This window comes from Tyto alba, unplaced genomic scaffold, assembly GCF_018691265.1.
Source record: "Tyto alba isolate M040663 unplaced genomic scaffold, T.alba_DEE_v4.0 Super-Scaffold_23, whole genome shotgun sequence".
NCBI lineage: Eukaryota > Metazoa > Chordata > Aves > Strigiformes > Tytonidae > Tyto > Tyto alba.
In genome coordinates this window covers 19,337,883-19,361,472 of record NW_024881297.1, presented here as the reverse complement: position 1 = coordinate 19,361,472, position 23,590 = coordinate 19,337,883, and the positions used below count along the sequence as shown (strand labels likewise).

General features: G+C 42.9%; 1 protein-coding gene across 9 annotated transcripts in view; it reads left to right on the top strand.

Moving 5' to 3' along the window:
- Window positions 1-17,726: 17,726 nt before the first annotated feature.
- Window positions 17,727-23,590, top strand: part of KIAA1109 (KIAA1109 ortholog) — a 126,319-nt gene continuing 120,455 nt past the window's right edge. For all 9 annotated transcript variants that reach the window (XM_042796299.1, XM_042796296.1, XM_042796302.1 and 6 more), the window contains exon 1: window positions 17,727-17,821. The gene's annotated coding sequence lies outside the window, so the exon portion shown is untranslated. The remainder of the gene's footprint in view (window positions 17,822-23,590) is intronic.

The window sequence follows — 23,590 nt, the reverse complement described above, 5'->3', positions numbered from 1 at the left end:
TAGTAATGTATCCTCAGCAACAGCCTCTGTGGAACCTTCACTCACTGAAATGTAGCTCAGTTTCTGTCTGAAAAGCAGAAGGCCCATCTATGACACAAAGAATAATTCCCAGAGAAATTTAAACCCTTAGGATTAAACAGGATGGGGAGATGACCAGGACTTTCCAAAGAAGAAGATATCTTAATTTTTTTTTTTTTTAATACCAAACAGCAACATTTTCCCTATGTTCCACTCTGAGAAACAGCAAAATTAAATTATCACAGTGAAGAACCCCATTAACTTTACATGCAGGCTGTTAGCAGTTCAAATTTAAGAAAACTATAAACAGTTGAAAATGGACTTTTCCGGTAAGAATTGTTGGATGTTCTTAATATAGATGCTTCTGTTAGTCTTCAAAGTAGTGCTCACCTGTGCAGGTCTGTGCACAAATGTGTATGTGTGCGTGTTTGCCTAAAATAAACACTTTCTCTTGTTTTAATTCTGCTACCTGCAGAATGGAAGACTGTGGTTTCCAACAGGAATAATATTTAAGAACAGAGAACAGGAAGATTATTCAGAAGATCTAAACAGTGGATACTGATAGTGTTTGAGTAGGTGATCCATTACAAATATTTTGTATAGACTATACAGTACGGCAGTGTACAGATGTGTCTATCAGTTGACCAGATGCTTAGCCTTAGAAATGAATGTTACAAAATAAAAAAAAAAACAAACATATTTGTAACCATGTTTGCTGTATCCATGTTAGCTTCCTGAGACCGCTGCTGGCAAATATGAGAAGGAACGACATAACCAGCCGCCTCATTTGATTTCAAAGAACTATGCTGGTAGCAATACAGTGAAAATAAAATACATTATTCAGTCACAGTTTTGCAAAGCATCTGCAAAATAAATAAATAAATAAATAAATACCCAGAGATTTTGTTAAAATTCTTCAAATGAGCCTACAAAACAACACTTACAACAGAACTTCATTAAAGAGAATTAATGACATAATCTCTCCGTGTTTACTTCTTCAGAACAATTACTTGAGGCAGGAAATCTTTAGATAAAAACCTCTAATGATGCTAAGTCTCCTATCTAACCTCCTTCCCGAAAACATTACAGTTAATGATGACAAATTCTTTCCTTTTGCATCATAATAAAATTCAGTCTTTGTATGTGGTTCAATAAGAACAATAGATGATTTGGCCTCCTTCTTTCTGATTTTAAATTTAAACTGGTAATTAACTTATGAGAAGTTTACAAAGGTGGAAAAATGTTTTTCTTCTTTTGTCACTGTAGTTTTTATTTACGCAGAACTTGAAATAACTAACAGATCAATTCAAAAAAAGGCCAGCAAATTCAAAAGTTCTGGAGTACTACAAATGAGGGACTCTGAATGCGTGTTTCTCTTTTATAGGCTGCAGAGAAAATAAGATGAACCTACAGGATGTAGTCAGAAAAGGGAGGCCAGGTTAGAAGGAAAAAAGTACGGCTACAGATGGAAGAAAAACTGCTGAAGTTCCATAGAAGGTAAAACTATAACCATAGTAAGTACGATATGCCACTCCTGAAGTGATGATAGAAAGCTTTCCTGGAGCTAGACATACAGCCCAAAGCAGTGAGCTCATGGTAGCAGAAAGCACATCTCGGTAGTACCCGGGCCACCGCTGTGCCCTGGCACAAGCTGAGCTCTGAGTCCCCGTGGACACCAGTGTCTCTGCTGGGCCCTGTGCTTCGGGGGCTGGAGGTGTGTACGATCCTGTGAAAGGCAGGAGCTAGGAGAAGAATTTACAAACCGGCAAAAGGGAAGGGAGAGCAAATATTGCCAGTTAAACCAGTGCTTTCTGTGGGGCACTGCTGTCAAGTCTGGACTGTGGTATACAAATACTCGGGTGGGAGAGCTCATTTATAGATAACAGTATCAAAGGGCCACATGCTGTTTGGAAGCACAAAAGTGTCAGCTGTCTGCTTACCTACAGATACTGCTAAATATAATGTGAATTCATCACAAATTTTCAGTTAGTATGCAAAAAAATTAACTTTGGCCAGTTCTACTTATATCTACTGAGCAAAGAGTCACAGTTTTGCAGAAGAAATGGTGATGGAGATTATGCATACAAGTAAGGATTGCAGTGTCATTCTTCCATTTAAACATTATGATTTTGCATCCGAGTCCACAATTAGTACTGTCAATAATGTTAGTGAGAATGAGCCCTCTACTACTTAGGGTATTTGCACAAACCTTTTGCCCTTTAAAGCACCCGCTATTAAGAACATGTATGTAGAGAAGGTTCTGGAAAATGCTAGTACACTACAATGATACCACGTACTCCTGAGTAGATGATGCTGGGGTTTAAATCCCAACAGTAATTTGAGCGTTTCCTAGAGTAAAGCTGTGATCTGACAATCATTGCTGGAAGGGTGGTAGGCAGTTTAAGATGTAGCTATCCACAGCTGCTTCTTACTTCTCTGCCAGAAATTACCCCGGCGGTTTGGCTAGTGGAACAGATCACTGGAGTGCTCCTCATCACCAGCATCACAGAAGTCAGCCCATCTAATTCAAACTGCTGCCGTGGCTGTGTGAGTTAACTCGGTTGATTTTACCCTAGAGTGGGTGAGGAGAGCTCATGTAGTCTGTTCCCTGGCTGAGTTGTGGGGATGTGACTGCCTGCAGATAGCTGCTGCTGACAAATAGGAGAGACCTTCTGCATAGATCGTCTGATGGTTGCCTAACGCTGCTGCCAGTGCTACCTTTGGCAGACTGGAATCAATAAGGATTGCTGTAAAGACTACTTATCAATCTGGATAAAGCCAGAGACTCTACAGAAGCAGCATCTTAAATGCTTGAAAAGCATAAAGCTGACATTTGAGGCAATGTAGGTCTACTGATACTGGGATTCATTAGGAAAGCTCTTACTGAAGCAGTAAATGAAATTATGCAAAGTATTTTGTCTGAGTATGCCCCTTAGCATTGCACATGCAAAGGAAAAAGGAAAAAGAAGCACATTTAATTCAATATTGCATGTCTTTTTCTTTTACGGGAACTGGGTAACAGTAAGGCATTGACAAACTTGTTATAGGGTCATGAGGAAGTTGTTAGCTGAACAGCGGGTTGTGGAAGTCACTTTGTTACTGGAACTGAGTCAGGAGGACTGAGGAAGAACTTTCACAGCTCAGAGAACTGCAGATACATTCTTATAGGTCCAACCCACAATATAAAAGGATATATGATAATCATAGAATCCTAGACTGGTTTGGGTTGGAAGGGACTGTAAAGACCATCTAGTTCCCACCCCCCTGCCATGGTCAGGGACACCTTCCACCAGCCCAGGCTGCTCAAAGACACATCCAACCTGGCCTTGAACCCTCCCAGGGAGGGGGCAGCCACAGCTGCTCTGGGCACCCTGTGCCAGTGCCTCACCACCCTCACAGGGAAAAATTTATCCCTTAGATCTAATCTAAATCTACCCTTTCTCAACTGAAAACCGTTATCCTTCATTCTATCACTACATCCCCAATAAAGAGTCCCTCCCCAGCTTTCCTGTAGCCCCCTTTCAGTACTGGAAGTCAGCTATAAGGTCTCCTTGGAGCCTTCTCCTCTCCAGGCTGAACAGTCCCAGCTCTCTCAGCCTGCCCTCATATGGGAGGTGCTTCAGCCCCTGATCATCTTTGTGGTCTCCTCTGGACTCGCTCGAGCAGGTCCATGTTCTTCTTATGCTGGGAGCCCCAGAGCTGGACTCAGCACTGCAGGTGGGGTCTCATGAAAGCAGTGTAGAAGGGGAGAATCCCTTCCTTCGACCTGCTGGCCACACTTCTCTTGATGCAGCCCAGGACACGGTTGGTTTTCTGGGCTGTGAGTGCACATTGCCAGGTGAGATTCAGTTTTCCACACACTAACACCCCCAAATCCTTCTCCACAGGGCTGCTCTCAATCCACTCTTTGCCCAGCCTGTATCTGTGCTTGGGATTGCCCCAACCCATGTGCAGGACCTTGCACATGGCCTTGTTGAACTTCATGAGGTTTGCACGGGCCCACCTCTCCATCCTGTCCAGGTCCCTCTGGATGGCATCCCTGCCCTCCAGCGTGTCGACCGCACCACACAGCTTGGTGTCATCGGTGAACTTGCTGAGGGTGCGCTCAGTCCCACTGACCAAGTCTCCAACAAAGATGTGAAACAGCGCTGCTCCCAACACTGACCCCTGAGGAACGCCACTCGTCACTGCTCTCCACTTGGACATCGAGCCGTTGACCACAACTCTGAGTGCCGCCATCCAGCCAATTCCTTATCCACTGAGTGATCCATCCATCAGATCCAGGTCTCTCCAATTTAGAGACAAGGATGTTGTGTGGGACAGCATCAAAAGCTCTGCACAAGTCCAAGTAGATGACATCAGGTGTTCTTCCCTTACGCCCTAACTCTGTAATCCCATTGTAGAAGACCACCAAATCTGTCAGGCACAATTTGCCCTTAGTGAAGCCATGTTGGCTGTCACCAACCACCTCCTTATTCTCCATGTGCCCTAGCATAGTTTCCAGGAGGATCTGCTCCATGATCCTGCCAGGCACAGAGGTAAGACTGATGGGCATGTAGTTCCCCAGATCTTATTTTTTTCCCTTTTTAAAAATGTGGGTTATGTTTCCCTTTTTCCAGTCATCAGGAACTTTACTGGACTGACAGGACTTCTCAAATATGATGGATAGTGGCTTTGTCACTTTATCTGCCAGTTCCCTCTGGACCCACAGATGTATCTCATCATGTCCCACGGACTTGTGCACCTTCAGGTTCCTTAGCTGGTCTTGAGCCTGACCTTCTCCTACAGTGGGTGGTTCTTCATTCTCCCAGTTGCTGCCTTTGCCGCCTGCCCCATGGGTGTTGTGGCTGGAGCAGTTACCAGTGAAGACTGGGGCAAAAAAGTTGCTGAGTATCTCAGCCTTCTCCATATCCCCGGTAACCAGGTGTCCTGTTTCATTCCAGAGAGGGCCCACACTTTGCCTAGTCTTCCTTTTATCACCAATGTACCTATAGAAGCTTTTCTTGTTGCCCTTGATGCCCCTGGACAGATTTAATTCTACCAGGGCTTTGGCCATCCTAACCTGATCCCTGGCTGCTTGGACAATTTTTCTGTATTCCTCCCAGGCTACCTGTCCTTGCTTCCACCCTCTGTAGGCTTCCTTTTTTTGTTTGAGGTTGTCCAGGAGCATCTTGTTCATCCATACAGGTCTCCTGGTGTTCTTACCTAACTTATTCTCTTCTCGGGGTGCATTGCTTCAGAATTTGAAGGAAGTGATCCTTGAATACTAAACAGTTTTCTGGGGTGCCTCTTCCATCCAGGGCTTTATGCCATGGTTCTCTGCCAAACAGATCTCTGAAGAGACAAAAGTCTGATCTCCTGAAGTCCAGGGTAGAGAGCTAGCTGTGTGCCCTCTTTGCTGCCCTAAGGATCTTGAACTTCACCATTTCATGGTCATTGCAGTCAAGTCTGCCCTTGAGCTTCACATTCCCCACCAGCCCCTCTTTGTTGGTGAGAACAAGGTCCAGCATAGCACCTCTCCTTGTTGGCTCCTCTATCACTTGGAGAAGGAAGTTATCACTAATGCATTCCAGGAACCTCTTGGATTGCTTATGCCTATGAATACTTTTGAAGTACTTGCTGGAGATTTCTACTTTCTGAATTTAAAATACACAGCACTGCAGTTCAGGCAAGAAAATCAAAACAGCACACACAAGAATGGACTGGACTCTCTTGCCTGAGTCTAAAATGTAAACAAAACACCCCCCCAAACAAATATCTCCCCATTCACCCTCAATGTCCCAACAGCAGCCCTTCTGAGTTTACTGAATTTTGCTGTTTTCTACAGATGTTATCAGCTTTTATTACCTCCTTCTCATAATCAAAAGTAAACATGATGCTTCTTAATTTCAGCTCTCAGATAACTGTCTTTCCCAGGCTATCTAGAAAGAAACACCCAAAGAACTAATTATTGCTCTAAACTACAGGAGCTCTGTTTTAAATTTTCCATCCCCATGTGGTTTTCTACCCTGTTTGAAAGCGTGGGTGCCTCCTGTTCTCCTCATATAATACATACGTATCTCCTCATATGTGTACCAGGCATATTTCTGGGAAGGAAACCAGGGTGTTTTGCTCAGAGGTGAGGCTAACACTCCTGGTGAGATCCTTGGTTGTGACTGGTAGGTCAGAGCTGGAAGTGTTTACCACATGCACATCCTAGGCAGAGCACACATCACCTCTAAGTCCCAGGCAGACCCAAATTGAGGCAAGTGTGTCTTCAGATCAGGAAGGCTGTTAAAACCACCAAAAGTCCATGTCAAGGTCCCAGGCTGGGATTCTTTGTTCAGAAGACATATCAACAACGCAGCTGGCAAACATCCAGGATGCAGCTTCCCAGCCTTTTCCAAGCTCCCCGTCCCCATCATCACTCATCTTCTCTCTCAGTTCTGCAGGAGGTGCATCCACTCAGCAGTCCCGGGAAGGGGAGCAGGGGCTGCCAGGTCACCATCAGAAGCTCACTGCTCTGCCAGTGTGCACTTTCTCCTTATCCTTGCTCTCCTGGCTTCTTCCCAGTACGTCAGCATCAAGCTCCTCCATCCCCAAACCTTGCATATGATCACAGATGCCCCAGGGCTCTGGAGATGGGGAGGGGTTGGTGAGAGATGCAGCAGCAGGTGGCAAAGAGGATATCATGAAGAAAACGGAGAACAAATATTAAAAAGTAAATCAGACTTCAGGGGGATTATGTGATTGCAGATAGTTATACCAAATCCATCACTTATGTCATTGTCATCAGAGCCCTGTGGGAACCTATCCTCATTGGTTTCAGTGGGCTTTGGATTATATCTGGAATCAATATAAAGTATTAAAAGAGCTGATTAAAAACAGTGGCAACCGTAGGGGCTTGGCCAGTCAAAAGCCGTCTTAGTGCTTGAATGATGCACTTTGCTCAGCAGTCACCTGCATCACTGTTAGGCTATTTGCTTTCAGAGGATGTGTCTGCAGGTGACAATGACAAGAAGAAATACATCTAGGGGACACCACTGGATCTAGAGCTGCGACAGGGCTGCTCCCTGCCAGCAAGAGCTGAGTCTGGACTGATCATTCATTCTAGATTGAAATACTAAGTTGACATCTCCAATACAGTAGACTAAAAGAGAGGAGATCTGCTTTTTTGTGGAAGAGCTACTGATAAAGTAAGCAGTTCTCCTTTTTGCTAAGTCTGCAAAAGCAATGACTATTATGGCCAAAGCCAGAGGAATACTGTCTATTTAGCAGAGGCCCAGTTTCTAATGAATTTCAAGTCATACTTGTAAAATCTAGTAAGAGCAGAGTTGTTTATATTGCACAGTTAATACTGAAAACATTTTCTATAATAAGTTTGATATGCAATTTCTCTCTTTCCCTGTTCCTTGCAAATGTAAATATAATAATAATAAAATGTTAACTCTGTAAACATGTTTCAAAGCAAAAATCTAAAAATCTCCAGTGTTCCTTAAAACCTTGTGTCACATCTTGTCCTCTGGTAGCATCTCTAAGGGAAGTTTGTTTTAGGAACTCGCCAAAGAAACACACAGCAATTAGGAAATAAATCTGTAGACTTTTGAACAGTTTTCTACCATTTTTTGACTCGTGGCAAATCTGGTATTTGTTGGCACTAGGTTTGTTTTCTTGACTCACAAATAGTATAGGGTTGCATTTCTTTAGCTAATTATTGGGCATCTTTGGGAAAATCTGTTAATATTTGTCACACTGCTGTCACATTTGCCACAATGCAGCATTGTTTAAAGCACAAAGAAAATCTCTCTGGAAAGAAAAATATGATTTACTCCTATGCATGGCCAGGTAGATGCATTCATGAGAAATCACAAATGTTTGTGAAGAATACTTGAGGACGAGGAATGCCTAAACACAGGCGAAAGAAAACAACTCACAGACCCCTCCCTCTCTTTACAAACTGTCCAGCCTGATGCATTGCAGGGTTCAGAAAACATTCTGCACACTGCTCAGAAAAAAGCACATTTTCTGAAAAGGCACTTAGAAATAGAGTAACACTTCCCAAAGTGTTACTGACTCTTTCCTTGCTTAAAAGAAAGCTTTCTGGCCATCATGGGAAGGAGGAAAGGGAGTAAGTCTATATACAAACCCTTCTTTCCTGTGCACATGTTGAGCCCAGGAAGCAGGCTAACCGCACGCTGAAAGGGAAGCTGGGCAGCTCCTTCTGCTAGAAGACATGCAGCGCTTCCCTGTGTCCCCCCGCTGGCAGCCAGGCACTGCTCCTGCCCCACCGGGCTCAGGCACCGGGAAATGTGGGAATGTTGGAAGTGCTGGAGAGAGCCCAGTTCAAGCCGATCAACTGTGCTGTCATTTGCTCTCTTAAATAATTTCAGTGGGTTTTCAGCTGGAGTTTGAGTTTGCTTTATGTCCTTCCAGCACTAGGGAATGAGCTTGTGGTCAGAGCGGTTCCCCTTCGCCCTGAGATGAAACCTGCTGTCGTAACAGGGGTAAAGCCATTTTCATCGCCGCCATAAGAGGCATCCAGCATTTGAGATAACAGCTTTTGAAACAGCACAGAAATGACTACCAGTTTTGTCTTTTTAACATCGACAGTTTAAATAACTTTCACACTTAGTTCAAGGATACATGCTAATGGTAACTGTTTTCAGGGATGGTTTAAGACCTTCAGGTAGATGGAGAGGACATGGTGTGCAGACAGAAAATGCTGAGCTATCATTTTCCAGATACACGAGAAAGAAAAAATGAAGACAGCTGATCTTTTTTAAGGCAAAAGCCAACTCAGTCTTGCACAGTGCCGAACAGCAGAATAGTATAGTCAGAATACAAACAGGGAAGCTGCATAGTTTAACAAATGCAAATGTCATAAATTGCCTGTTTATAAACTTCTTGCTACTTGTAAATATAATTTGTGAAGTATTTATTACGTAAAATCATCAAAATCATATGTCTCCAAGGTTCTGATTTGCATATTAGCAATGACAGTCAGATTATTGCTAAGTGTTACCACCATCCACTTTCCATCATATTTTACCATCATATTTTCCATCATTTTATTACCAGTAACAATATATTTATTTGTACTGCTTTGTGCACTACCCAGGCTAAGTGGGATTTGTGATGACAACACTGCCAATGTGTCAGCAACATTTCATCTGGGTGTCTGGGGACTATTAAAGGCATGTACCCTGCTTCCAGGGATGCCATGGTCAAAATGTTCAGTAATTTCATCAAGAACAGGACCAAGCCTTACATGTGCTGCTCTGCTCTCTCTCCCAACATGACCCTGCTGTGTCAGTCTCCAAGGTGAGGGCTTGGGAGCTCTTCAGGGGTCAGAGCTCCATGGCTGGTCCTGACTCCTCACTGATTAATTCCCTGAATGCAGTGCATCTTGAAGTAGTTCCCCTTCTATTGCTACTGCTGCTTGGTATTTTAGTGACAATTTTGAAGTCACTTTGCTCATCCTTAAATGTTGTAAGCCTTGAAGGTAAGATGCAGTATCTTTCCAATATGACAGGTATCCACAGTGAATTAAGACACTGTCCTTACAGTTTGGTCAATGCTTCACCTACGTTTTTCACGTTTATCCTGGAAGGCTCTCAGAAGACCTGGAAAATGCCTATACATCTGTAGCTTCACCTGCTTATAGAGGTAGGCACTGCTCCAGCTGAGTGTGGTCACCTCTGTGCTCTTGTAGAAATACTGCACAAGCAGCTATTCCCAAAAGACTGGAAACAGATGACATTATATATAGATGTATAATGTGTCAGAGCATCTCCTAGGCAACTTCCAAAGCCCTTGGTCACATAGAGCACAAGCATTTCAAGCGCTGAACACAGACAAATTGCACTGCACAATAATTTGTTGCACAGCTGACTATCACTGTCTCCTGTGTTAAATGGTTCTCCATGAGCACAATTTTGAGAGCCTTTGGCCTGCTTTTCTGTGTCACAGTTATTCCCTTTACTTTTTTTTCTCCTTCCAGTATGTTTGATTTTTCTTTCCTCTTTATCAATTCTTTCACCTCTAAATAATTTTCCTAAAACAGCACTTAAGTGTGATTATTCCTGCAGTTGCATAATTATATCACCCCTTAAAATCCGTGTTATATTTTTGCATGAAGAATTCACTGCTTTTTTTTTTTTTCTTTTTAAAACAAAAAATGAACAAATAATGAAAGGAATAAACCCCCACAAAGTATAATTCTAGTACACAGCAGTCATTGAGACAGAAAGTGAAAAGTAGCTTCTCCAACAAAAACACTAGAGGAGGTTAAAAGAAACGTAGGTGGGTTTTTGTCATTACAAAGGCTTAGTGTACAGAGCTAGTATTAAACATGGGGTGATATCCTGCGTATGTCTTTATACATCCAAACTTCAAGTCTGTGGGAATTTCCAAAGTGCAAAGAACACAGAATCTAAGCCAGAATTATTTGTAAACATTGGATAGATGAGATTTATATAACAAGCTACTGCAGATTTATGAATCCAGGAAAGGAAATAATTACAAAGGAAATTAAAGTTAAAAATAGTCATGAACCACCAAAAAGACTGTGCTTTCACCTCTTTCTCTGGCAACAGAGTGTTACACCCACTTGCTATGTGCCAGTTCATTCTTCTAGATAACTAGTAGGGCCAGGAATGGGGTCTACAGTTTAAAAAAGAACCTTTACTTGGTAAATATATCTCATTGTATGTTCAAAACAGGTTTTAGATTGCCTGGACAAAAGGCTTATACAATTTGCCTATACATCTAGCACAAAAGTCTTCTAATAGTGTGTTTCAGTACAGTGCACTTTTTTTGAGAGCAGGAATAACTAAAAATAAGAGAAATTCAAGAACGAAAACTAAAGCTAACCTACCACCTGATGACATTTATTACCAGCAGAACACCATAAAATGCAATGTGTTGTTAATAAAGTGGTGCTCTAAGATGTGAACACTGAAGTAATGGACGTACCTGCTTCTAGTTACCCTACAGACAATCATTTATAGCACTATAGACACACAATAAAATCCAGTATAAATCAATAACTCAACCAGGCAGAAACAAAACAGCGAGAAAGACTCAAGATGAAGCTCTGCAGTGCTGGGTATTGCCGTTAACTGTGGTACACACGGTGGCACTGGGGTCACATCAGGGAGCAGGGTGGATTTCCAGGGCCTTTACGGTCTTCCAAATATGCACCTGAAGCCAGCCACAGGTTTTTAATAGGTTCAGTGAACAGATCATAGGAAAACACAACAGGCTAAAGGAAATCTCTGGGACCATAATAACAGCAATAACTTCCTTAATAGCAACAATTTCCTTAATAGTAAGGAAGTTATAATCCATTAAAAAAAAAAAAAAATCCATACCAAAAAAGGAAGCAGTAACACAATTAAGTTTCATGTGTGCAAATCTAGTGAGTGATGTGGGGACAGGTGAGAAAGATGTTTTTTTAAAATATCAAGTGAAGGATTTTGTGATAAAAACATGCAACATAAGGACACTCAAGTGTGTTTTAGTAATTGCCAAGACACAGTGATGGGATATCATGGGATCCCTACCTGTTTGCTTCTTTTCGCCTGTCATTTTCTGAAATTAAAAGTAATAATTTTTCACAGAAATAGGATTTTTAGTGCTGTCTGAAAACGGTTTTGATAGTTGAATTTTAACAAGTTGTCAGTAAAAGCTTTTGGCTTCTACAAGCTAAACGCTGGGCTTGCTGACATCAGCGTTCATTTTATGTGATTTGATGCCTGTTTCCTCACAGGATAATCTGTATGCAAGAGGTCTGAATGAGATGCACTAGATCTTTCCTGTGAATTTGGCTAAACAGCACCTGTTATAAAATGCAGATTTTATCATCAGTTTTGTTTTACAGTCACACTCATTAATCACATCAGAAGGAAAAGGTTTATAAAATTGATTGTTTGAAGAAACTAAAATAAAAACTGACATGTTTTCTTAGTAATTCTCATATACCATCTTGACTGCTGCTCAAAGTGAAAACTATATTGTTTCATTTAGAGGAATATGACAGCATATCCTTTATGTAGGGTAAATTATATTTTCCTTTAGCTTTTATTTTGGGATTTAATGAAAAATAGCTTGATCCTTCTATATTTTTCCTATATTCACATAAGATGTGGGTGCACTGATCCAGACACCAATAAATTACGCGCACAGCAAGCAGGGTTTCTTCCAGATCAGGAGGAACCTCTCTGGGAGTCAGTTTTTGGGTACACCACGAGATGGACAACTTCCATTAAAAGACCAACAACCTTCAATGAAGCTCCTTGGATAAATATGCTTTGGAAGCAAAAAAGACATTGTGAGTACCAAAAGGTCAAGTATGGAATAAATTAATTCTGTAATTGATAACAAGTGACTTCCAGCTCTGGCAAATTATGTACTTAATGCAAAATATTAATATTTGTTTGTTTTCTGAACTGGATGTCTGTGATTTTATCTTCTGATGAAAAGAGTCAAAGAATCTAAGATTTTGCTACTAAGTTAAAGGATGTGGATGTTTCTGACCCACCGACTGCTGGCCTACGTTATAGTGAGTTTTTGCAGTGTTGCAAATAGTTCGCATAAGGACTATTTATATTTATTTATGTCTAAGGTCAGTGCTTGTTTTTAATGTAATCTAGAATGAACTCTTATAGTAAACACTGATGTTATTTAGAGAAAGCGTAAACCAGCCATTACTTCCATTTATATAGTCACAGCTCCAGCAACTTCAAAGCACTCACTAAAGCACAGCTGAAAACAGAGTTTAGTTTCATATCATACAGAGCAATAGTAACATGTTTTTTTTCTATTTATTTTTGATCATTTTATTAGAGCTGGGAGAATGAGGGAAATATTTTGCATCCTGAGTTGGTTACTGTGCTGTTTGTGTTCCACCCCAGCTGGAGCCCAGCCTAAGGTATGAGACACCTGTGCCTGTGCTCTGCAGCCTCCTGTGATACTGAACACAGCACCAGGAAAACAATTCCCCTACAATATTGTTAGAGAGCTCCCTGCAAGTTGATTGCCTGACAAGGACTTTTCAATCTGATAAAGACTATTAAGGGGCTCTTTATGGTTTCCTAATTAAATGAATTGTCTCATAAAGTAACAGATGCTGGTGAATCAGCCTCTAACTCCTCAATGGTGAATGCCTGATTCTGCTTACTCTGGCTGGCAGGGGGGCTGTTACAGGAGGCTGGTTGCTTTGGGGGATGCAGATGGAGTGTGGTGATGGGAGACAGGGTGAGGAGAGGAGTGGCAGAAGGAAGGGAAGGATCAAGGCTCTGTGGCTGCGTCTGGGGCTGGGTTCCTGCCCGCTCTCACACTGCTTGGGGAGGGGATCCCAGATCACTGTGAAAGGACATTGCCGGGATTAGCGAGCTGAGAGAGAAACAAGATCCTTGCTATTTAAGTGATTGCATATGACAGTTTATTAAGAAGTTTCTAGCTTAATTGCAAGAAAAAAACAATGGTTGGTAAGGGAGGCTTTCAGCCACATTACTCAAGGAGGAGCACCTGTGTGACCAAGCAGGATTCTTAGAGGGGTCACACCCATGAGCATCCAGGTAATGTCAGCTGGGGTGGTGACTCCTCTGTTCCCCTGGAAAATGCCAGGAGTATCCAGCTGACTCAACAAGCTAAATAGTGTAAGTCTGAGAAATGAGTATGAATGTTCCTGGTCACATTTTTGCTTTTGTTAAATAGTGTCATGTACTCAGCAGCTTCCGGTTCTGTATAAATAAATTCTGGCAGCTTCAACATTAGCTTGACTTTGACCCTTGTCTGGCATCAACCAAAGATACAGCATAAGAGTTAAAAGACTTGGGAGCTTTTAGAACAATATTTGGAGAAGTGTCTTCCACTGCAAAACTGAGGAGGTATAAATAATTTAAAGATGATGCTTTTACTCAACTATTCCTTTTTCCTTACAAAGAAAGTTTTGAAGTTTTAGGCATAAAAATAGACATTCTGAGGCAAATGGGAATGCCACCTGATGTAAAATAAATTAAAGTGTAGAGGATGGGGTTATAATTTTCCTTAACTTTAAAATTATATGATGAGACAACATTTATAAAATCTCTTTTCAATTCCCATGCTGATAACTAAAGACGCAACATCATACACTGAAAGATTTAAGGATGAACTACTCTCTGTTTTCTGACCATGAGAAAATTTTGGGCAAGCTTGAAAAGTTATACCTCAGGGACAATGTTCAAGCTGAGGCCGTTTGTGCCCTGTGCATGTATATAATGCCATAAGAAGCTGCTAGTTTCCCCCCAAAAAGCCAACAAGTCTCTGGTATGTTAGAGAGCAGACAGGATTGAAAGAAACCCCTGACTTAGTTCCCCTTCCACACACCCCCCCCCCCACCCTGAAACATGAATCTAGAGATGACAATCATAATGCTACTCTACTTTTAAGGCATTGAGTTGTATTGCAGTGCATTATGTTTCATCTGTTAATCTCAAACCACCTTGAGAATGGCTTGGTGTGTCAGGAGAAGCTTTCTTGGTACTTCAGATCTGAATCATTGACTGGATTACAGAAGACAAAGGTAATTAACTCCTTTCTCTTGTCACCTGAGCTTTTTGGTTTATGTGGATAACATATCCCGAAGTTTTGATTATTTGGGTAACCTTTCAAAAGTAGTTTCTACAAATAAATTTCAAATGTCAAATATATTTTATGGTCTGGCATCAGCACACAAAAGGAAGAGCTAAAAGAAGCAATCCAGCATCATTACTTATTGGGAAGAAAATGAAGGGCAAACTCCTTTAAGAAGAGAGAGAAGGAAAAGAAAGCAGGGGGAAAATATCAGGATCTAATTGGTGGACACTCCCCCAAAAGGTCATGGGAGGCAATGGAAGGAATGAAACTGGTGATGGAAATCAGCAACACAGACAAACATCCCAAAAAATGCAATCTTCAAAAAAGCAGCAGGCAATCAGGCAGGGGTGCTGTGAGAATCCACAAACCTCTTGTCCGCACTAACCCACAGCAACCACCAGCTCCACTCCCCGTCACACCTATGCAACACCCCTGCCTCCAAGGAACTGTGCTCACAGGGTCAGAAACTTCAACATAACAGCAAATGACCACCTAAAAAAAGAAAAGCCCAGCACCCAAAGCTTTCCACAACTCCAGGCTGTGATGCAGTGACCCACTGCAGTTGTCCACGGGCCATGTCCCACGCTTTGGTAAGAGCCTGTGAAGATGAAATTTGTTTAGATCGAGCCAGCTGATACTGACAAAATAACTCTCAGGTGTAAAAAAAGAGGGACTGAAAACTGAAAACATATAAATCTAAAAATGATATAAAACTGTTGCTGCTATTTGCTAAAATTATTCTTTGTTATCAGTTTTTGAAATAGTTCTTAGTATTGATGCATTAGCAAAGAAGGGACCAAAGAAATGTAAAGCTGCAATGCTGTTGGCTATCATAAAGCAAACTGAAGCATGCTGTTAGATTGCATGCTACAAATATGCACACGTACTAATTTTTTATGTAAACATGGTGGCATGTTGGACTAAGGCTGGCCTTTATTTAAAAATACTGTGTGGAATAACTTCTGTTCTTGATTTTATCTCTTGCACAAGTAGACTCAAAGCCTCTGCATTTCCTCTGTGCCACTGGAATTGTGAGAAGACCCAGAATTTCAGCTACCCCAGCTTTTCTATTTCAATTCTGGTAACTGTAAGTTGTGGTATTATACTAGGAACAGAAACCGTTTATTCATCTGCCTTATTTTGGTCATTCTGGGACATTCTGCCCTGTAATTGATAGAGTTTAAAAATAAATCTAGTTTGGCCTTTTCAAACATAAAAATATTTTCTTGAGAAGAAAGTGCATGTTTCTTTTAAAGAGAAGGTAAATATTAGTGCCCTTTATGAAACAAATAGGTTCAAAGTCATAATGGGGTAAATATTTTTCCTTGCGTTAACTCTGTATTTCAATTTTTATCCAGGTCTGTATCAGCATTAAAGCTTTTCTTTCCATCTCTTACACCAGGCAAAGACCCACCTTCCCCAAGCTCTAGTGGGAGTTTTGAGCTAAAATTTCTTCATGTGACTCAGCTGGATGGTCCTCATTAGAGCCTTCAGGCACCATGTGGATAAAAACATTTGGAAGAGCCTCCCAAGACCCTGAGCATCCATCCCCTCGGAGCAGCAGGTCAGAGCATTGCTGGAGTGCACAGCTCTAGCAACAGCGGGGAGTGAGGTGGAAAGGGGGGCTTCACTATGAAACCCAGAAGTATTTAAACAATATTTTTCTTACTATGCTTAGTATGATGAGAATGTAATAAAAAAACATGAAGGATAAACCTTGTTAGATAACACTTGCTTTGATGGTAGTTCATCTGCTGGGCTGAGGATGCCTGAAGCTGTTCTGCCCAGCCGTGCCGCTGAGGATGCCGGGGTGCAGCCAGGGTGAGGGTTTGCCTCTGGTTTGTGGTGCGGCAAGATCCTGATGCTCCTTGAGGGATAATCCCGCTGTTGCCTTTCTGCACCAGGTTAAGAGCTCTCTCCAGGCACCCAGGGGCATCCGTGCCCTTGTGCAGCAAGCAGGATCATGCTCGCTGTTTGCCGATCCAGCTGAAAGCCGGCTCTGCAGGGAAAACTGTGCGGTCTGCTTGAGCCAACGCGGGGCAGGAGGCAAGGACACGTGGCTCAGAGAGAGGGGCCACCAGGCCCTCTGCTCAGCTGGGCTCGGTTTCCATGTGGCTCAAGCAAATCCACGCAGCCCACAGACAGGCAGGCCTCACCGCCAGGCCAGTGAGAGCAGGACCCTGCCTGAGGGGATCTGTGTTTCTTCCCCTCCAAAGGATTTATTTTTCAGGTACAAGGCAGTACAACCAGATTTCTAATCTGGATGCCTGAGGGTGGGGGACATGGCACGCTGCAGCCTCTGGAGGAGCTGAGAGAACACAGAGCTCAGCACCCGCCTTGGCAGCATGCAGGCGCCACACGGGCAGAGGCACTTGCACTAGGATGCATGCCTGGGTGATTTTAAAGAAATCTTTGTGTTTATCATGTTTTACTGCACCTGGCAGTGAGGTCACGGCCACGCCTGTGTGCAAAAACGTCTGACAACTAACTTTTTTATTTGTCTGTCTTTTGGCAGGGGTGTTTGTCCACCTGCTCTGGAAGGAACAACCAACGGACAGAAAAACAAGCAGCTGGAACACAGAATTACCCATCCACCTGGCAAACAAACCACCTCAGCGCCTCCCAATTAGGACATGATCGAACTGCGAGGGCATGGGGATGCAGCGCGCGCCGTGGACTGACGGGCTCTCCGTCCTTCAGCCCGGGGCGGCAAGGCTGGCAGCGCTTCTCCCAAACGTGCTTATGACACCCGCGGACGAGAGCGCCTGTTGTAGGATCCACCAAAAAGACCACAATTCACAGGCTGTGTTTATCCGCTACAGACACCACCAGGCACACCCACGAGCCCTGGGCCCGCCAGTGCCGCCACCGCCTGCGCATGCGCGGCGCAGTGTCTCCTCTTCCCCCGCCGTGAAGGGGTGGGAGAGGCTCTCCCCGCACACACACACACATACACGGAGCAGGCACCGCCTCTTGCGATTGGCGGCGCACCCCCCTTCTTCCCTCCCCCTCGTGGAGCCACCGCCCTTGCCATTGGCTCCGCTGGCCGGCGGCGCCTCGCGATTGGCTCCGGCGGCGCTGCGGGCCGGCGGCGCTGTGGGCGGGGTGGCCCCGCGTTCGCCGTGAGGTGCGGGAGGGCCCCGGCCGCTGCTGCCGCCGCCGCTTCCGGGTCCGTGGTGAAGCCGCCGCGGAGGGCGATGGCGTAAGTGTGTGGGGGGAAAGGGGGGCGCTGGGTGGGGGCTGCTCGGGGCCGGGGCCGCGGCGTGCTCCCGTTCCCACCGGGCTGGACCCGGTGCGGGGCTGCTGCGGGCTGAAGGCGGTGAGGGGACTGGCGCGGAGGTCTCGGGCCCGCCCCTGGGCCCGTCAGGCCGCGCCGTCGGTGGCCTCCCTGAGGGAAAAGCTTCCCGGCCGCGCGCGGGACGGCTGTGGGGGGCGCCAGCTGCCCCCGCCACGGGCGGAGGGGAGGGCCCGCGTGGGCCGCCGGGGACCGGGCCGCGCCCTCTCTGCGCCCGCCGGTGCTGAGGCTCGGGGTGGGGCTCGGTCTCGGTGTCGGCGTGCTGCCTTGCCCGCCTCGCAGGGCGTTGTGTTTCCGCAGCGGCGTGGCGTGGTGTGGCGTGCCGTGCCCCTCCGCCGGCCCCCGCCACTCTCTGTGGAAGCGGTGCGAGAGGAAGCCCCGCCGGTTGCACGGGTTCCTGTTTGTTTGTTTGTTTGTTTGTTTGTTTGTTTCCCCCCCCTCTCCCCTCCTTTGCACGTGTCTTCTATAGGTTGGCGCCGTGCAGAAAGGGCATGAGGGCAGGGGACAGGAGTTCAGGCGCTTCCAGTTTTGTTTGGCCTGCGAGGAAAGTTTTGCTCTTCCTTTCCTTGGCCAGTGAAAGATGATCTCCGCTAGTGCCTGCGGTCCTGAGAGGGTTTAATGCACACACACTCACGCTGACTTAACACATAATGCATCTGCTTTTTGACGTGTCTAAAGCTTTAGTGATAACGTGCTTTCACTTCACGTTATCAATAAAAAAATCTGATGTAAATTTATCGGTGTGGCACGCTTTAACATATTAACATGGTGGAGGTGTATTTTGCAGATTAGAGTGTAGCCAGTATTCCAGTCATAATCCACCTCTGGATTTGCTTCCCATTTTAAGACACATCTCCACAGCAACCTTCACTACACTTTGTGAAGACTCCCAAAGTTGGTACTTTATTGAAACAAATGTATCTTTATATAATTGTATCAGGTATAATATGAAAAAGACTATGAATGTTGCCATGGGAGTTGTTACATTGTGTAACTTGGTTAATTCTATCTTTCTGTCTTCTGTTAATTGTAGCTATGCTACAATTTTTTCCTAATTTTTATGTGCACAATGTAATGACCAGATAAACTATTAGGTGAGAAATTTTGACAACTGAGAAGAAAAACTGGAGCTTGGGGGGGGAGTAGTTCTCTTGTTTATAAAAGTATGTTAATAGGTTATTCAAACAATTGTTGGTAAAAACTGTCTTAGAGATCCAGTTAGGCAATTGGTTCTAGATGGATGTTCAGGGATGCTTGCTTCAGATCATGGCTTGAATGTGCACAATTTGACAAGTGTTCATGCATGAGTAGATTTTGGTCATGGTGAATTGCGTTATATGGAGATACATACGCGTCCAGGGCTTCTCCATGGCGAGCTCTCGTCCTCACGTGTGGCATGCTGAAGTAACTTACTCCTTTTGGGTATGCTGTTAGGAAACTTTGGCATGTTGAAATGTGTATCAGCTGCTCTTTGGTAATTGCCCTTTTGCCGAACTTTATCCTGTGGGAAATAGGCAAGAGTTTACCACTCTTGATTAGCAGCATGCAGAGTGCAACAAAACTTGTGTTTAGAGGGGTGTTGAGATATGCTACCTTCTCCTATGAACTTCTTATCTTCTCATTTGACTTCTTGTTAAAGCACTTGTTGCTACCCTAAAATCTTGGGGTTGACTGCAGACTGGAACAAACACTAATGAAGACCTATATATAGTTCACCAAAGAATGATGGTATATGTAGCCACAAGACTGATTTTTAGTTTGATTTATGGCAGATTTCTCCTTTTTCCCAAATTGTGGTGATGTGTCAGAGGAGAAATTTAGAGGAAGCAATTCTGGAAAAAAATAATACGTAACGTGTAGAAGACTCAATTTTATAAAGTATTTCAGAGGTAAAGTGCTGTAGTTCAAATCAAAAAAAGCGGGGGTGGGGAGGAAGGTAGTTGCCTTGGTGTTGACACCAGCCCCAAAAATGATTATTTTTTCTTTTTCGAAGTAGAGAAGTATGCATAAGTGAAGTTCTTACTTATTTCTACTCAAGACCCTTTAAATTCTGTTTTTGTTTTTTTTTTTTTTTTTTTGTTTCCTTGGTGTGTGTGTTTGTTTGTTTGTTTATTTTTGTTTCTTTGTTTGGGTTTTTTTGTTTGTTTGGCTTGTCCTTTTTTTCTTCTGCAACATCAAAAGCTGTTAGTGTAATCAGGAAAACAAGCCTCTCCCCTGGACAAATCTGGGAGGCAAGGTTAAACAATGTATTTTGATTTAACTCCCCTCTTCCCCCATCCCCCCCAATTAAAATAAAAGTCATCCAATCAATTAGGCATTCCTGGTCCAGCAGTTGAGTGATGCAAGGAGTACTGTATGTTGGTTGCCATAGCAGGAGGCTTTGATTTCTTATGTATTAAAACTTGTGTCCTGTACTACTAAAAAGAAATAAATAAAAATATATCGCTTCTACTGGTTTGGAAACTGAATCAGTAGGTACTAGATTTTTCTTGTGTTTTTTTCCCACTGCTCTCAGAAGAGTGTTAAATTTTATCGTTTCACTGTAGGTCCTTCTCTGGTGGTTTCTATTTCTCTATTTAGATAAAATAAATCTCATCAGGTAGGCTACTGTAAGAATGTCTTTTATATTTTACAGTTCCTTTGACTATAATTTGATTAATTTTTATGTAAACATGTTATTTGCTAATGTAAGCTAATGTAGTACAAATTATGTTCAACTGAGGCTGTCCACACACTGGTTTAACTAGGTGTGAGTCTCTTCTGTGCTCTGTTTTTAGTTCAGCTGTTACCGCTGGAGGTTGTATCAAGATTTCATTAGTATAATTAAAGCAGTAGTTTGTTTACCATTTACTGCTGTTGTTATTTCAAGCACTAGTGGAGAGGGAAGAAAATAGGCCTGAATCTTAGTTTTTTTCTTAAGAAGAGAACTGCTAATCTTTAATTGGGTGTAAGGTACAAAGTCAACATGTCAGATGGCAGAATTGCTGTGTGGGTGCTGTCACATAGCTGACTTTGTGTACGTGTGGTTTTTGAGAACAACTTTCCTTCTCTTCCTTCCTCTTTCTCTTGCTTGTTGATTAAAGAATAGCTGAGCTTCCTAAGGTGTGCTGGGACAGGCTTGAAGTCTTGGGACCTAGCTGGAGTGTTTTGGGAAAGGTGCCAAGGTTGGCAGCTTTTTGTTTTGCGAGATGTGCTTTATGTGTATCTGGGTGCTAACAATATCAGGACACCTTCAGAGGAAAATTCAGCGAAGTTGTACTTGTTTAAGAGGCTCCTTTCTAATATAATTGAATTATCTAAAGCTCTAATTTTGTGGCAGCTGTTGTTGGAGATCCTTGGAAAGAAAGTGTTGGAGTGTGTAGGATACAAAAATGCCTTTTTTTTTCCTTTTTTTCTAAGGAACTGCTGTGGGTATGGCTGCTTTGCTGGACATGTGAAGAATCCAGGTGTGTTATCAATGTTCAGTTATTGAAACTAGAGGGATTTACCTCCTGTTGTTTAATGTGTCATTTTGGGTGTAATTGTGACTCCACTGTCTTGTAATTGCTGTAGAAGTTGGGAGTTGAATATCCTCAAAATGGTAGTTAATCTCTAATAATGTCAATTAATTTTTACTTGGTGCTTGATTTCTGTGAAGATTTGAGGAACATATCTGACAAATTTTAACTCCCAGCGTATTCCTGCCATGAATTCTAGTAATAATAAGGGGATTGGCAGCATCCATTTTTTCCCTACCCAGTTCATAACCATTTAAAAGTGTTTCTTCTCAATATCATGAAATGCTAGTTTTTTCCCCACCTTTGGATACCAGTTTTATTCAGCTTTTTCTACAAGGTGTGCTAGTAAAAGTGAGTTACAAAGGATGTGATAGACAGACATTTCTCTTTCTCCTTTTTTTATAAACCCCAAGACCCACATTACCCTAACACTCTTCGGAATTGAATAAAATACCTGTTGCCTTCATCCCCTGTTGTAGGCACAGGAAAGATCTTTAACAGGTGGGTGGTTGTTCCCTGGGCTGTAGCTGTCTCTGCCAGGGAACTGCACTTCAGTGACCGAGCGCCAGGTGTCCCCAGGTTCTATTGTGGTTTTTTGTTGTTATTTTTTTTTGTCAGTTCTTTCATATATGCATGCTTTCTATAAATTTTTGATGACCTCGTTCAAGCAGAGGTTTGTTCTCTGTGTTAAACATTAACATGTCAGGCTGAGGTTAAAACTAGTTTACCTATTTGATGCAATTGAAATGTATTTATAAAGATTTGAATCAGCAGCTTTTGAGCATTTGGCTTTTTGGAGATAGATATTTGCTGTGAAAATCAGATCGAGGTTGGAATAATGGAAGCAGGCCGGAAATGGATTTCATCCCTCCCGGATTATAATGTCACTTGCATTTTCTTAGTACTGAGAAAAATGGATTGATATGTGACACAAGTAATTAAAAATATATTTTTTTAAGTGTCTCTTAAGTGTGTGTTTCTGTTACAAAGAAAGCCTGTCTGACCAGGAGGAGCAAATCTAAAGCAATATCGAACCTTCACATCTTCAAGCCAGTCTGCTGTCTGCTTTGGACACTGTGAGACTAAACATGCACAACCTGAAAAGCAGGCTCCAAGTATTTCAGTTTAGGCATCATAAATAAAGGACTTAGCCTTTATCTCTACTTGCTTCAGATATCTTGTTTGCAGAAAGAAGACTATGTAATGCCTTAAAGGACTGCTGTGAAGATAAATAAAAGTATTGGGGTTCTGTCAGTTCAGTGCCACAGAACATTCCTCTTTTCCTGTCCTCCTCCCAAGAGAAAGCCAATACATTTTCTATGTGTTAATATGGTTTGTGGTAAATGACAGCCACAACTGACATGCTGAATACTAAAGATGTGCTTACAAAAATAAAATAAAAAATGGAAGGGGTAAAAGGCAAATAAACTGAAACACTTGTCATGGTTTCTGGACTATATTCTGGCATATTAACTGAGCTCATCATTACAAAACAGTAGAGACTGTGAGAAAATACTATAAATAAGTGCAGAGAAGTAAATGTGAAGTTCTGTGTTTCTCTTCTTCTCCAGTGCGTTTTCTTTCTTGTATTAAGAGGGTTGGTAAAATTTAGATTTCCCACTCAGACTTAGGTCTCATCCCTCCAAGTGTAGTTACTTAGGTTTGGGAGAGTATACTGTTACTTCAGAAGAATACAGTAGCACTAAGAATGTAAATTACAGGCTCATCAACCCATGGGTCAGTGTTGCTGGAGAGTGCAACAGTTAATGTTTTGTCTGATTACACAGTAATTTTGCCCAGAGGAACAAATGAGGTGTGGATGAGTGCAGGCGGCTAGGAGGTGTGCATGATATAAGTCTATGGGTATAGTATGTAGACCATGGAAGAGGAAGATAGATAGGTGCAGGACTGTCAACACAAAGAAATGCTAGTTACTGAAGGTAGCTAATATCTGTCCTGAGAAGACTGCATCTCTTCCTCTTAACAGTCATGATCCAGATCCCGCCTCTCCATCTTCCATGCTGTATAAATGCACAAGGACATTATAAACAGCCTGTACCACCTAAGTCTCTGCGTACATCCTCCTCCTATTACACTAACTCATATAGACAAAATTGCTTCATAATCTAAGTAGATTAAGCATCCGTTTCCTGAGATGCATACTGGGAGCCCGCATCTA